Source organism: Triticum aestivum, chromosome 1B, assembly GCF_018294505.1.
Source record: "Triticum aestivum cultivar Chinese Spring chromosome 1B, IWGSC CS RefSeq v2.1, whole genome shotgun sequence".
NCBI classification, from domain to species: Eukaryota; Viridiplantae; Streptophyta; class Magnoliopsida; order Poales; family Poaceae; genus Triticum; species Triticum aestivum.
In genome coordinates this window covers 567865217-567881079 of record NC_057795.1, presented here as the reverse complement: position 1 = coordinate 567881079, position 15863 = coordinate 567865217, and the positions used below count along the sequence as shown (strand labels likewise).

At 44.8% G+C, this 15863-nt stretch overlaps 1 long non-coding RNA gene across 1 annotated transcript; it reads left to right on the top strand.

Annotated features, from left to right (window-relative positions):
- The first annotated feature begins 9750 nt into the window (after nucleotides 1–9750).
- Nucleotides 9751–11993, top strand: LOC123095608 (uncharacterized). Its single transcript, XR_006446278.1, has 3 exons — nucleotides 9751–10505; nucleotides 10808–11557; nucleotides 11656–11993. It is a non-coding gene; the product is annotated as an uncharacterized lncRNA (long non-coding RNA).
- Nucleotides 11994–15863: the final 3870 nt, after the last annotated feature.

Below are 15863 nucleotides of genomic sequence, written 5' to 3'. Positions count from 1 at the left end.
TAAACTTTGCATCAAAGTAGGTTGTCTAGATATGCAACTAGGTGAGCAACCTATATGATGCAACAACAATAAGCACACAAGCAAGCAACGGAAATAACACAATATAGCTTGCACAAGTAAAGGTGAGAGATGACCAAAATGGAACCGATGGAGACGAGGATGTGTTACCGAAGTTCCTTCCTTTTGAGGGGAAGTACGTCTCCGTTAGAGCGGTGTGGAGGCACAATGCTCCCCAAGAGGCCACTAGGGCCACCGTATTCTCCTCACACCCTCACACAATGTGAGATGCCGTGATTCCACTATTGGCGCCCTTGGAGGCGGCGACCGAACCTTTAGAAACAAGGTTGAGGCAATCTCCAAAACTTAATTGGAGGCTCCCAACGACACCATGAAGCTTCACCAAAATGGACTATGGCTCCGAGGTGACCTCAACCGTCTAGGGTGCTCAAACACCCAAGAGTAACAAGATCCGCAAGGGATTAGTGGGGGGAATCAAATTTCTCTTGGTGGAAGTGTAGATCGGGGCCTTCTCAACCAATCCCTGGAAAATCAACAAGTTTGATTGGCTAGGGAGAAAGATCGGGCGAAAATAGAGCTTGGACCAACAATGGAGCTTAGGGATGGAAGAGGTAGTCAACTAGAGGAAGAAGACACCCCTTTTATAGTCACAGGACAATTCCAGCCGTTACCCATCAACTCAGCCCGCGACCCGTGGTACTACCGCAGGCTAGCGGCGGTACTACCGCACGGACCTGCGGTACTACCACGGAGGCTCGCGGTACTACCGTGGGCACGGCAGGGCCTGGACTCGTTCTGATGAGCACCGACAAGGGACGGTGGAACCGCTGGCGCGGTACTACCGCAAGGCAGGCACAGTCCAGGCACGGTAGGCATGAATATAAAAAATTACATCCGTGACTACCTCCGCTGAGATTATATCTATGCAAAAGTCCGACACGGTACTACCGCAAACCAGGTGCGGTACTACCGTGTAGGGCACGTATGTAAAAATTACATCCGCCCCTACTTCCGCTCATGCCGTTGTGCCTGACCAGGCTCCATGGTACTACCGCGCCGGGGCACGGTACTACCGCGTAGGGCGCGGATGTAAAAAATTACATCCGCCCCTACTACCGCTTACGTAGCAGTGCCTGGCCAGAGCTCACGGTACTACCGCTCAGGAGGAGCGGTACTACCGTGGGTGCCTACGGTACTATCGTGCCGTGGCCCGGTACTACCGCTAGGGCCTGCGCTAGTACCGCTCTAGGGAGTAGTACTACCGCCAGCCTTTGAACATCAACACTAGAGTCCTTCATTCTGCACAGACACGGTGGGATGGAGGAAGCTCCAAAGAGCCAAAGGAAAGGATGTGCAAAAGGAACATGTGTACGTGAGATTACACCCAAACCTTTCCAACGCGGACCCCCTCTTAATAGTACCGCTTTCCTACGACTCAAATCCACCGAAAAGAAACATAGAGAAACGCCGTCTTCAAAAGTCTTTGAGGGGCACCAAATCGTCTTGTGCTCCGACATGATATATCTGAAAAGCTCAATGCACACGATTAGTCCGCAAAAGCATTGTCATCAATCACCAAAACTACTAAGGGATAAATATGCCCTTACAATCTCCCCCTTTTTGGTGGACTGATGACAATACGGGATTTGCACATAGGGATATACAGTGAGGCAACGACAAACCCACAATCTATAAAATATAGACGGGATCCCCCTAGATGTGTGCACTCTAGAGATGTGCTTTGGACTGCACGGCACACATACTAGGATCAACGCTCCCCCTATATTTTATATACAAGGCATCTCTTGCAATAGTATAATCAACACTAAGTAAGTAGGCAAGATGATGGATAAAACTAAGTAACTAAGACAGAAAGATAAGCAAGAGTGCATATGTCTTACACCATATGATAGATAACTTGGTCTCACGAGCACAAACCAAACAAACTCAACCAAAGGAAACAAGGTTCAGCAGACGAAAAGCAAAGCAACAGAGCTAAAACACACGACACACGACATGCAAATCCTACACTCTCTCCCCCTTTGGCATCGAGACACCAAAAAGGCAGAGAGGACACCTATGACATAGGTGGTAGCTCAGGCTTAAAACGACTCATCGTCGGACTCAGCAGCGCGAATGGGCTCCTCCTTCTCCTCCTCAGACTCAGTCCACATGAAGCCCTGCTTGGCACTCCAGTCCGCCTCGGGGGTGATGTGCTTCCCGGATCCGCTAGACACCTCCTCGCCAAGCTTCCTCAAGATCCTCTTGTCACGACGACGACTCTGCTTCTGAGCAACATGGGCCCTATACTGCCCCTGGGTCTGCATGCAGAACATCTTCTTCATCTTTGTCTTCAGCTTCTTCGCCCAAGAGGGCTTAGAGGAGGGAGGGGTGTATCCATCAGAACTGTCCTCATCAGCTTCCTCCTCCTTGATCTCATCCTCATCCACATCCATTGTGGCAGCCGCGGCCTCAACACTGGTGGTGTTAGCCCATTGGCTCTTGATGCGGAGCTTGATGGGCTCATGATGAATCTAGTCGGGGCCAACAAACTCATCATCGGGATAGAGCTTCTCCCAAGTCTTAGAGATCAAGAGAAACAGGTAAGGCCCATAGATGGGGACCTTACGGTTGAACACCGCAAACTGAAGCTCGCACCACATGATATTTGAGACATCAAGGGGTTGAGTTTGTGCCTGATGCACATCCTCACAAATGAGCATCATATCCACAAGATAGGCATGCACCTGGCCAACGTCACCGATGCGCGGGAAGAGGGTGTTGCGGAAGATCCGATGCATGAAGTCCAGGAAGGAGTTCAGCACCCACACCTTCTTCTTACTAGTGAGTGTCTTCTCAACAAGGAAGGGTTGGAGCTTGTTCTTGTTGGCAGACTCAGTGTTGGCATGAGGGCGAACTCCAACGGGCGTGTCGAGCCCCTCATCAGGAATGTGAAGCAAATCCATGAAATCCTTCCACTTAGCAGTCATCCGTTGACCATTGGTCATCCATGTCATGGTCCTTGCTTCATCAAAATGGAAGTGGACAAAAGCAAAGAACTGAGCCACAATGTCTGGGTCAAAGTCCAGGTGAAAGGTAAGCATGTGCTCAATGCCAAACTGCTCCACCAGATCCAAAGCTTCTCCAAAAATAGTTATGGTGCTTGTCTTGCCTCATGCACTACAAAAAAATACACTTTCGTGATGAAACGTGTTTGTCACAGTAGGTCGCATTTTTTTTCATGCATGTACATCCATGACAAATTTATGATAGAATCAAGATAGTCATACCTGTGCTGTCATAGAAGTGTTCCATGACATAACCAAAATTATCATCACGGAAGTCTCCACTTCCATGACGATAAATCGCACGTCACAGAAGTGCTTTTGTCAAGGATGACCGACACGTGGCATCCACCGTAACGGAACGCCGTTAAGCTATCGGGTCGGGTTTTGGATCCGATAACCCGTTAACAGCCCCAACCAATGGGGATTTTCCACGCGTAAAATCATCATTGGCTGGAGGAAACACGTGTCGGCTCACCGTTGGGACAGATGTCATCCACTCATTGGACAGAAGGCGCCTATGGTACGTCGACACGTGGCACGACCCATCAAGTTTAAATGGGCCAGCCCAACTAAAGGCCCACAAGATTTTGCGGACCATAATGGGACGGCCCAGCTAAAGGCCCACGAGATTTTGCGGACCATAATGGGCTGGCTCAGCTAAAGGCCCACGAGATTTCGCGGGCCATAATGGGCCGGCCCAGGTAAAGGCCCACAAGATTTTTGTGTTCCATAATGGGCCGGCCCAGGTAAAGGCCCACAACATTCTTGCGGATCATAATGGGCCGGCCCGGCTAAAGGCCCACGAGATTTAACCGACACTAATGGGCCGGCCCAGCTATAGGCCCACAAGATTTTGGGGACCCTAGTAGGCCGGCCCATTAACTGGCTGCCATGTTTTGGGCCAAATGCCGGCCCATATTTGATCCGGTCCATTAATGGTCTGCCACGTTCCGGGCCTAATAATGGCCCATATGAGATCCGGCCCGTTAAAAGCCTCCCACGTTTTGGGCCAAATCACGAACCAGATCAGGTCCGACCCTTTAAGAGGCTTCGGCCTCAATTATGGCCCATATCAGATTCGGCCCGTTAACTGAACGTGATGCTTTTGGGCCCACTTGCCAAAGGCCCATTTAGTAATTCGGCCTGATATTAGTTTGGCCTATTAAGGGATCGTTTAACATTTCGTCCCTATATTAATTTCGGCCTGTTAAAAGCCCGTCATATAGTTGGGCCAAACTACGACCTGGTGTGCATCCGGCCTGCTCGTAGCCGATATCTGGTTGGGCCAAACAAGGACCGAGACAATTTTGGCCTGTTAAAAGCCCGTGATTTGATTCGCACAATCATGGGCCGGGGTCCATTTCGGGCTGCTGCCGGCCCGTGACCTGTTCGGCACGTTTCAGGCCCAACCTACTTCTCCGCCTCCTAAAAGCCCATTGAGTTTTCTTGCGGAAAGAGGGTCGGGGGTTACTCGGCCTATTAAAGGCCCGAATCTACTAGTGGGCTAGTTTGACGGGGCCCATGATGCGGATCATACATCGTGACTGCATGACGACCCGATTATGTACCGTAATTTTACGGTTTGGCCGCTTTACTGCGAAGACAGGATATATATACAGTAAAATAACTGCAGCATCGTGAATAAGAAAAAACCTAGACTATACAATAAAGAAATTATGGCATATTACATCCACTGGGCATCAAAGTTCGCCACTATGATAATAAGCCACAAGCAGACATCAGATTACATACACTGGGCATCAAAGATTGCCACTAGTGCAAATAAACACGCCGACAAAATAATATACAAAACCGACAACACTTCAATAGAGTTCAAGAAAGGTTAGCCCTGCTGGCGAGCTGCAGCGCAAGCACCTGAGCAAGATGATGAGACTGCGCTTGTTCAACACTTATATCTTCCTCACTCTGAAAGATAAACAAGCAGATAGATGACAGGTTTTGCACATAAAAGTAGCAGTGCTGACAATTCATCACATTTCTTACTGACGAATAAAGTGACATAGTTTAAAAATGCATTAACACAATATGGTATTGTCCAGGTCAAGACATGGCAGGAAATGACATTGTGAAGGAGTTGGCAGCTTCACGACACCACTGGATTACAGATCAAGAACTCATAAGTATCAATGGTTAGTGTGCTGTCAATTTATTCCATTTCAGATTGGCAAATAAAGAGATGATTTAAATAATAGTAGAATGATATGACATTGTTCATAGTTAAGACATTGCAGAATATGACATTGTGCTGTAGTGGGTAGGTTCACCGCACCACTGGATTACGGATGAAGAACAGAAGCATACATGCAGTACAAAATAAGATCGCTTGCTTTGTATAGTTTAATTTACATGGTATGAAGAAGGAACTTGGTTGTACAACTGAAAATTTAAATTGAGAAGGACAAACTTTTGTTTATGAACTACATAATAAACTTTAGGGCAGCCCGGTGCATGTAGCTCCCGCTTGCGCAGGGTCGGGGAAGGGTCCGACCACTTTGGGTCTATAGTACGCAGCCTTTCCCTACATTTCTGTAAGAGACTGTTTCCAGGACTTGAACCCGTGACCATGAGGTCACAAGGCAGCAGCTTTACCACTGCGCCAAGGCTCCCCTTCAACTACATAATAAACTTTAAACATGCAATTTGATGCAAACACCAAAAATAAACAGCTGTTGTAGTCATGCCTAACCAAATATACACAACAAAGTTTGAAGGCTTGAGAAGAACAAACTTACATTACTGGTGAAGACAGGATCTATAAAGCCCTTGTCCATGCTGATGGGGGGGGGGCAATTCAAGAAGTTTACCACAGAATCTTCTTCATAAGCATTGCCTTTATTCTACATTTTGTTAAGAGTATATATAGATGTGATAATATATGAAAAAATGGAGAATATTTAAGATAAGATGAAGAGTGATGCTACATAACCAAGTAGCTATAAATGTATGTGCAGCGATATAGGCAAAAGACATAGCCAAGAGCAATGCACAGCTAAACTTCTTCAGTACCAACCTTATGGTAAGAGTAAATATAGATCTGATGTGTAGAAAATGGAGGGCAAAGGAAAATAAGCTGCAGAGTGATGGTACATGAACAGCTACCTGTCAATATAAGTACACTGATAAAGGACAGCATGTACTTACAAGAACAATGCAGAGCTAAAATAATTCATTGGCATTGGATATATTCTACACTAATGTAACCATTCATACAGATCAGATAATTTGGAGCGAACAATTGATAAGCAAGCTATCATGCATACTGCTGTCACATAATGAACCAGGTATGTATGCAAGTATAGTGATACAGGACAACAGGTACTAACAAGAGCAAAGCAGCGGGCAGCATATTTGTGATACCTTGTCATTCTTTTCAAACCGGAATTCTTCTTCGAGTAGATTTCCTGCAAAAAACATCCGTAAGGCACATGCGAAAAAGTAGAAGTTCAAATTTTCATGTGATTTCATTGTCAGTACCTCATCCTGGGAACGAGACCAGTGCATAACAAGGTTTTTCCATTCAATGTCTTCTAAATTTAGCACATGAGACTTCACCGGAAATTCGTTTATAGACTTGCCATCAAAGTGTGATTTCCTCAGATAACACCGATACTGCTGCAATGCTTCCTTGAAAAGCACAAGCAAGCTTTGCTCGTCATGACTATCCAGATGGACCCTCGCCTAGTTACAACAATGTAATGTAAATCATTGATGTGTTTGATCAGCAAAAAACAGGAAAATAATAACCATGAATAATAGCACTTACACGTAAGTTTGACAGGAAGATGTGAAAATGGTGTTTGTCTTCACTATGATCTTCCCATGATGGGAATATATGCACGTAGTCCCTAACAACATTGAAAGCATTGTCTTTTAAACTAGGAATGAATGGAATGGGGTCCCAATCTACAGGAATTGGCCGTCTCTGTAGTTGGGATAGGTCTTCGGCCGGTGGACTTGCTGTACTTTTTGCTGGAGTGAGATTTTTCTGTGGTACGGCTGGTGCTATGGCAAATGAAATCGGTATACCTTTTGCTGGAGTGCAGGTCCTGTGTGGTGGGGCTACTGGTGTGGCCAGTGAAATATGGGTACAGTCTGCTGGAGTCGGTCCTACGTTTTGTGTCACTGGTTGTACAGCCAATATAAGTGGGGCGCTGGCTGATTTCTCCGGCACCACCACGTTTTTCAAGGACTTTGCTGGTGCTCCTTCGGTTTTGGCAATCACCCTCTTCCTTTTTTATGTATGATGCACAAGAACAACATTTGACTGAAAAAACATGGTATGATAACAGATGGAATATGTATTGATAATGGATGGGCATGGCATCTCGAGTTATATGATGAGTAAACTAAGCAGATGGCGGTGCAACAAAGTAGAAGAAATGCAAGACAACATATGCAAGATACGCGCAATCAATAAAACCTTGCCAAATTAGAACATGCACCTTGATGGGTGAACAGGACAGGCCATCTGCCTTTGACTCCTCGAGGTTAGAATAGTCATTACTCGCTGGAGTAAGTGGGGAGCGTATGAGTTTCATTGCTTCCAGAATGGCACTCAATGCCTTGGTGCCAATTTTGTAAGTCATTGCAGTGTTCCACAATATTCTTCTGATGCGCGGATTCTGATATTCACTGTAATTGCGTATAATATCTAAGAACCGTGAAAACATAAATAGTTGTGAGATTATCTTTGTAATGCAGATGATATTCTAATATAGGGGCGCCCTTGTAAACACTTGTGTGCTATCACTGGATTCTGATGAGAGAGCTCATGCGTGCTGTAATATGGTGCGTGCATTTATATAATCTGGAACAAGTACACAAAAAAAGGCTCCAGAAGTGAGGATAGCTGGCAGATGACAGGTTCATAATATATTGTATAGAGAGTTTATTGCCAAACCATGATAACAAGAGCACACAACAACTAGGCAGATCATAGTGTACATAACAGGGGTACACCATAACCACGATATATAAATCGGGAAAGTGGAATTGGCTTGAAAATATGGTGTTGTATTGCCGCTAGTAGTTGAAAGCCTATCGATCACGTACAGGCCAGCTCTATTAGCTGTTGACTGCAGACGTCCCTGCGCCCCTTCCTGACAAGGAACATACTGTACATACCAAATACAGAATAAACAAATAGGTACATGTTAGAGAATAGAAGAGGAAGCATACACTACAAGAAAATTGAGATACTGTGACGAAAATCCTCATGACAGTGGTTGACAACGTCACATATGTATCTAATGTATGACGGTCTAGAGGCCGTGTCACTGATTTTTGTAAATCAGTGACGATTAATGTCATTGAATCGACTCGAATGCTAAGCACCACCTAGCTACCAATTTCTATGACGTTTTGGTAATTTTCATGACAAACTTTCTACATTCACCGACTTACAAATGTAAGTGCTAGTAGTGGGACCTGCCATATCTACTTCACTGGTTATTGAGCGGTAAGACCAACACGTCGGTGTTTTTTTATGGGGCCCATGTGTCAATTTTGGTAGTTGAACACACCATAATTTCTTCATAGGTTATTGTCTGATGCCATTATTTTGTTCAATCTAATATAAATATGTGGTGGCCACAAAAGAGTTCATTAGTGGGGTCGTGAGCTGATGAATATGACGTTGCAGTTGTTTCGCTCCATCTTAAAAAGGGAAATACGAGATTGGCTCAGAAAGATTCGGTAGGAGGATTTTTCTACGAGACCTATTCTTTAGGGTTTCCCTATGGGGTCCACACGTAGGGTCTATGAGAATTTATTTACGGCGTATTGAGCAATGTAAATATTTTCTAAGTCTAATATAAATAAGTAGTGGCCGAAAAAATGCTCATTGGTTGCGCTGGTGAGCTGATGGGTATGGCAGTATAGTGCAATAGTTGTTTCGTCCTAACAAAAAAAGCACTCCCTTCCACATGGTCTTTCCTCTAGGGATTTCCAGCAGGATAGAGTTCACGTATTAATCTAAACTATGCGAATATATCTTTATCATGTCATTGTACTACACGACCTATGGTAGGAATATTTCGGAGGTGAACATTTTGATCTGCTGGTATTCTTTCGCTATTCTTGCACGACAAACATTTGCATTTATGTCTAATCCACATGTAAGGCAGACATTTTTTTACAATGTTTCGTATTTTTTTTGATCAGATTATACGCGTATATGGTATGTTTTTCCGAAAAGAGAGATCCCCTGGTGCCTTTTCACTTTTTTTATTAGCAGATTATACACAAACATGGTACGTGCCTTTCTAATTTTTCTGATCAGATTATAGACGTTCATGGTAGTTGTCAAACCCTCATTTTTGTACCCCTAAGAAACCCGCATTTTTCGAAGGTGCTCATAGGGATAGGGTGTGCGCGTGTGCGTTCATATGGGTGAGTGTATGCGCGTGTATATGAGCGCTTGTGTTTGTACAGTGTTAAAAAACCACATTCTTTTTTTGACGTGAACGTGTCAAACCCACAATTTTTCCTAGTTTAAGCATATACGTAATTTATTTGCCCCTGTGCGAAAAGAATTAAAATTTTAAGTTAATTAGGCTCGATGGCAAAACTTTCTCCACGAAGCCCATTTAACTAGTAACAGTTCCACCCTAATCCCCATTATCTCATCTCGCGTCGCCCCGATCCAATCTTGCGCCATCTCCTTCCTTTCACCGTCTCGATCCAATCTGCTCGCATCCCCTCCGCCGCTCCTCTCCAGCAGCCCCCACGCTCCCACTCCCTCCCCGTCCACCCCCGCCGCCCTCACCATCGACGCAACAACCACCGCCACCGCCGCCATCAAGACCCCGGAGGAAGCCGCTGCAGCAGCGGTGGTGGAAGAGGCGCCGCCGACGCCGCAGGCAGCCGCGCTCGGTAGGAGCAACCACGCTCGTTAGGCGCCTCTGCACGGGACAATTCTCCACATGATCCCGTGACGCAACCCATCGACCCATCTGAAAAACTCCGTGTCGTGCGGCTGCTCTTCTGGACGCTCTCGGCGCTGCTCGTCCATGGCGTGATCTCCGCTGCCGCTGCCTCCAACCATGGTGACATCTTGCTCCAGTTCTTCCACTTGGCTTACAGCTGGGCGGGTTCCGGGCTTCTGGCCGGAGCCAGCCACCGTGGCGCTCCTCTACCACGCACGCTGCATCCTCCTCGAGACCATGCCGCCCTTCTCTGTTTCCCTGATGAGGCCACGGTCGTAGGCATTTTGCGGCGCTGCTCCCGTCCAGATGCTTTGTTGTGGCGCTCCTCCTCCCATTCTCTCCATTTAAATGTTTGAGCAGGAAATCAATGGCACTTGCTGGCTGTGTAGGACTGGACATGTTCAGCGTGTCTGCGTGTGTGGGATTTCTCAAGTTCAAAGCTGACATCGTCGATGAGAAGACTGAACCCAAGGTGAGCAAAATGTTTCTTGCTGTAGTTTTGACGTGTTTACCCATGCTTCTATTAGTATGTTTTTACTATGGAGATAATGACTAACGTTGGCACCTGCAGCTTATCAACACTTAGATAGCAATTGATGTTTTTCAACTGAAATATGTAATCACTAGGAGTTTTATACTTTTATTTTTCAATTACATGAGTGCAACAAGCATGAGCAGGACGGACTATTGGGGATATGATAGGCAAACAATTTGCTAACACAGAACATATATCTGAACAGTGATAACCTGATTAGCTGAAATCTTTTTGAGCAGGCTGAAGGTGGAGGAGGGCGTGGACGGGATTTGGTCCAGCATTGCACTCAGAGATGCTCTAATATTTGTGGAGTCCTTGTTTCTTATATTATATTTTATCACATTGCCATCAAATTAAATTGCTTGATTGAGTAAATAGCTTCGTAATGTACTAGGAAATCTTTGCTACCATTATTGGCAAGTTTTTGTAAGTAATCTTTCTAGTCAAGCACTTGTGTATCATCTATAGTAATCTTAGGTTTTGCCATTTTTCTCTTCTGAATTTTCTCATCTTGTTTTCATAGGCTTGCTGGCTGCGTCTTCTAGCATTGAAAAATCTTCATTTTTAGTTAATACAATATTACGTGAAATGCCTATTAATAGTGCTGCTTATTGAAAGTACTACGTTACAGAACCTGTTTTGTTAATTTTTACCATCAATGCAAAGACAAACATGTATTTGCGTGCTAATTTTGCTACTTTATTACATTCTTGTTTGTTTTAGGAAAGTTCGTATGCGCATGAAAAATTGTTGCATTGTCTAAGGTCCAATTCCAAACGACTTGAGGTGGAATTCATTTAATTAGTTTTATGGCACATGCTAGTAAGTATTTTGCAATTCATTTAGTTCCACTCTTTTTCATCTTGCAGGTTTAGGTACTACAATCATGCCACTAGTTTGGGAGAGTGAGACGAAAAGGAGGGCATTCCTCGCGGAACATAAACGCATGTGTGATGTGTATGCTAAGCTAAGGGGTGCATTGATTACATGTACTTTAACCATTATACCTCTAGCTCTAGGTTATGCATGTTATCTTGTTAGTTTTCATCTCATTATGATGCAAGGTTGTTGTGTTTTTCATTTATAGGCATTGGGAGGAGTTAGCCGCAAGACTTGAAGCATGAGAGAGAGCATTTGAAGAGATACAAAAGAAGCAACAAGAAGAATTGGAAGCTCTAAAGAAGATCCAACAAGAGAAGAATGAAGTCTGGGCAAAGAAGTAAAAGGAGACGGATAATCTGCTTGATTTTCTCTAGAGGGCTCAAGCAACTTCGCAGGCAACTCTGCAGTCCTAGTCCAAACCAGATGGTTCATGAAAGCCATCCTTACATTGCAATCATCAGGAAAACATATGTGGTCTTTAGTTAATATTAGTTTTCATCTTGTCTATTATTTGTGTCAAACTTGAGTCAATCTTTTACCCTCATTTTTGTTTATAGAATGATTTGGCTGAGAGGATTTCATATATAATATGATTTGTCATTCATATCAATTTATGATGTGATTTTTCTCTACAACTTTTTTATATAATTTGATGTGATGTGAAGTGAAGTAAATACTTATTTTCATCGCAATTTAGATTCAAAAGAAAGTAAATATATTTTGATGATGTCATCTACATCCATAATAAAAGTAGTGGCACTAGTAGTGGGATGGCCGCTCGGGTGTTGATGTAGCATAATGTCAGTGACGTTGCCTTGTCATCGAATATGCTACAATATGGCATACTTTCTCCTAGCATGTGACATTAATTGACCGTCATGGAAATAGCAACTCGACGACGTTCTATATAACGTCACCGAAGGTCCCAATTTCGATGACTTTTTTGTGCGTGCGCCGTCACTAGGAGTAATCTATGACGGGGATTCCGTGACGATGCTTGTGATGCCCATAAAATGTCACTAGGGGGTAATTTGTGACGTTATAAGCTATTTGATGACATTTTTTAGCTCGTCATAGTAGGCCCTATCTCTTGTATTGATATTCTTGAGGTTCCGCTTCATTGCATACAATGTTGGTTGCCCACTCATGATGAATCACAGCACCCAAAGAAATGCAATTCCATGTTGTCTCTCTATATGTGGCAATTTTGAAAAAGAGTCATTAGGATCATATTCTGAAAAAGAGTCAACATGTGGGGAGCGTATGAGTTTCATTGCATCCAGAATGGCACCCAATGCCTTGGTGCCAATTTTGTGGGTCATTGCAGTGTTTAGCTTCAAGAGTGGATTGCTGCTAGTGCGACACAAAGCAGCTACAGAGATCATAGTGTAGATATAATGGGAAAACCTTAAGCATCAGAGTAAAATCAGCAAAGTGGAACTTGCTGGAATATATGTGCTAGTTTGCCGGTACGGCTAGAAAGGCTTCGGATACCAGCTCTCTTCAAGTGAAGGTGCGGTACTGTTAATATCAGTGTAACTCTCAAAGGCGACACAGCTCCCCGCATTTCCTTGTCGTTCTTATAGGATTCAAGTGGGTAGGCCACTACAAATCCTATTTCTATGTTTACAAGATCCTACGAATCAAAGAGGCTCAAAGTGTCCATCACAACCGACCGTATAGACCTCTACACTACAAATGTCCCTGCTCATCTTCAGTACAAGGAACATGCTGTACTACTATCAAACTCCCTCCGTTCCAAAATATAAGTCTTGGTAGAGATTTCCACTATGGATCACATACAGATGTATCCATATACATTTTAGAGTGTAGATTCACTCATTTTGCTCCATATGTAGTCCATGGTGGAATCTATACAAAGACTTGTATTTAGGAACGGAGAGAGTACATATTAAAGAAGAACGGAAGAGGAACATGGTAAAGAAGAGCAAGCAAATTTTGGATAATAAAATGTTGGTTGCGCAGTGCCCACACATGATGAACCAGAGCGCATTAAGAATGCAACTCCCAGCTGTCTCTCGACCATTTCAGGCGGTTGGATGAAGATCCTACGTCTCCTAACCCATCTTCTTCATCGTCTCTGATTCTTCCCATACAGAACACCGCACGGGCCGCCGGCCAGACCACCGACATCCACCGCCCGTGTTCCTCCGCCACCCCCACCCTCGCCCCAACCCCCACCCCGTCGAGTTTTCTTCGTTCGGCGAGGCCCCACAACCACCCGAGCCCCTTCATTCGCACCGGCGAACTCCGGCGAGCTCTGAAAAATTTAGTCTACTGTGATTTAACTAGTGTGGAATATAAAAGGGGAAAACCATAAGCATTGGGAGTATAGTGTTGAGCGTGCCATGGCGGATCTGAAGGTGCAAACCGGGCAAAGGCAACTTCACAACCAAGACAAGAAATCAGAGTAAAGCAGTGGCGATCTATTTTCTTGCTGCGATAAATAAGTTGAGCAGATACGAAAGAGTACCGCCTCCGGTGCGGCGCCGTGTACGCATCTGCTGAGGATTTGACGGTGCTGCGGTAGCGATGGCTGTCGGCGGCATGGAACCAGATCTAGGAGGGTAGACGGTGGCGGCAGGGTGCGGTGGAAGTGACGGTCGTAGGAGCGGCGCCGGCAAGGTGGACGACGGCGGGCATGAAGCGAGAGGACGGGATGCAAGGATCCCGGTCCGAAGCCGTGGATGGGAGAGATCGATCTCTTGTAATGGACGGCGGCATCGGTGTATCAGCTCCGGCATGGTGGAGGAGGACGGTGGAGGATTGGGTGGCGGGCGGCGGCGGACGGAGGAGGGTGGGGTGGAGAGGGTGTTTTGGTGCCCACGGAGTATGAATGGGAAAAGGGAGGTAGAGAGGAAGGGGGAAACATGTATTCAGGCCGCGCTTGTCTCAAATGCGAGGAAATTTACAAACTTAGACCCCGTTTCAAATTTGTACTACATCACAACAACATTAGTCGGTTGGGGATAGGACGGTAATCTCGCATACACCGAATATTTGCCGACGAGAGTTTGTTTTTGGCGCCCACCGTGTATATGAATATGAATCGGGGAGGGAGTCGATTTCGGCCGAGGACACACTGTGTTTTGGCGCCCACCGTGTATGAATCCGGGTGAGAGGCGGTTACGTCACATTTGGGTGAAATTACAAACCTACCCCTATCGAAACCTATAGAAATCCAGCGGATCGGATTTGCGTGGCAGGGATAGGCAGTAGAAATTTCCATCTCACGGATTTTGGTTTCGGACAGTTACTGCGACTTTCCCCGCTTCGTTCAAATTTTGCACAGTGCATGTTTATGCTCGTGCCAACTCAATTCGAATCCCGTTTATATTCTAATTTTTTTCGGGCAGGATCCATTTTCAATTGGAATTGCATTCGATATACATCATTTTTTATATATACTTTCAAAAGCACAACAAAGAATTCTGCTCCTTTATATGTATAATATGATTTACAAATACAACGATCTCGAAATCTTAAGGTTGAATTCGAATTTTTTTAACCAAATTATGTTCTACTAAAATGTATGGATCAGAAATATCTACATATTAAATAACATAGATGTGCGTGAATTCATATGAGTATGCATGTTTGATAGATCAATTTTGGTTCGAGTATGGATTACATGTATCATCTTCTCGAATTCAAATATTTGAATCCCTGTTTTGTTTACTCCTTTCACGCCCATCTCTCTCGCATGCATGCTCCTTCAAGTAGCTATCACTCTCTTTTCTCCAGCTCACCCGCACGCTCACTTCATGTTTCTCCTATCCTCGCAAACATGCTCTCTCGACGTCTCCCTTGAGAAGTGTCACACTCTCCCTATCATTATACATTACACGGTTTTCATTATCTCTCACGTCTCTACTATTCTCTGATATCACTCGGTACCTAAGCTTTCTTTTTCACCGCCACACACACAGTCTCCACTCGTCTTTCACTTTGTCTTTCTCTCTATGGGATTCTCTCACACACCATATATGTCTCTACATATGACTCATACCACTAAAATTACTCTCTCTCTCTCTCTCTCTCTCTCTCTCCTGTAGACACACCATTTGTTGCGGCCTCCTTTTCGTCTCCATCCCAGACTGACATTATTCATTTGTTTACCAATCAGACAACCCCGACTACAGTCTCCTCTCTCTCTCTCACAGACAAACGCACACAACTCCTGCTTCCACTCCTTTTCCCGACTACCGGCTCTCTCTCTCTCACACAAAACTCTCACTTTCGCACTCCGACTCGTATTTCTCTCACAAACATTTATCGACTAGCTAGCCTCTAGATAGGTTTATACACCCGCACACTCGTGCCTCCACCATCGCATACATGGCTCTCTCCCGCTCCTTGTATCTATGTAGCTTTTTCTTCCCTTCTTGAGAC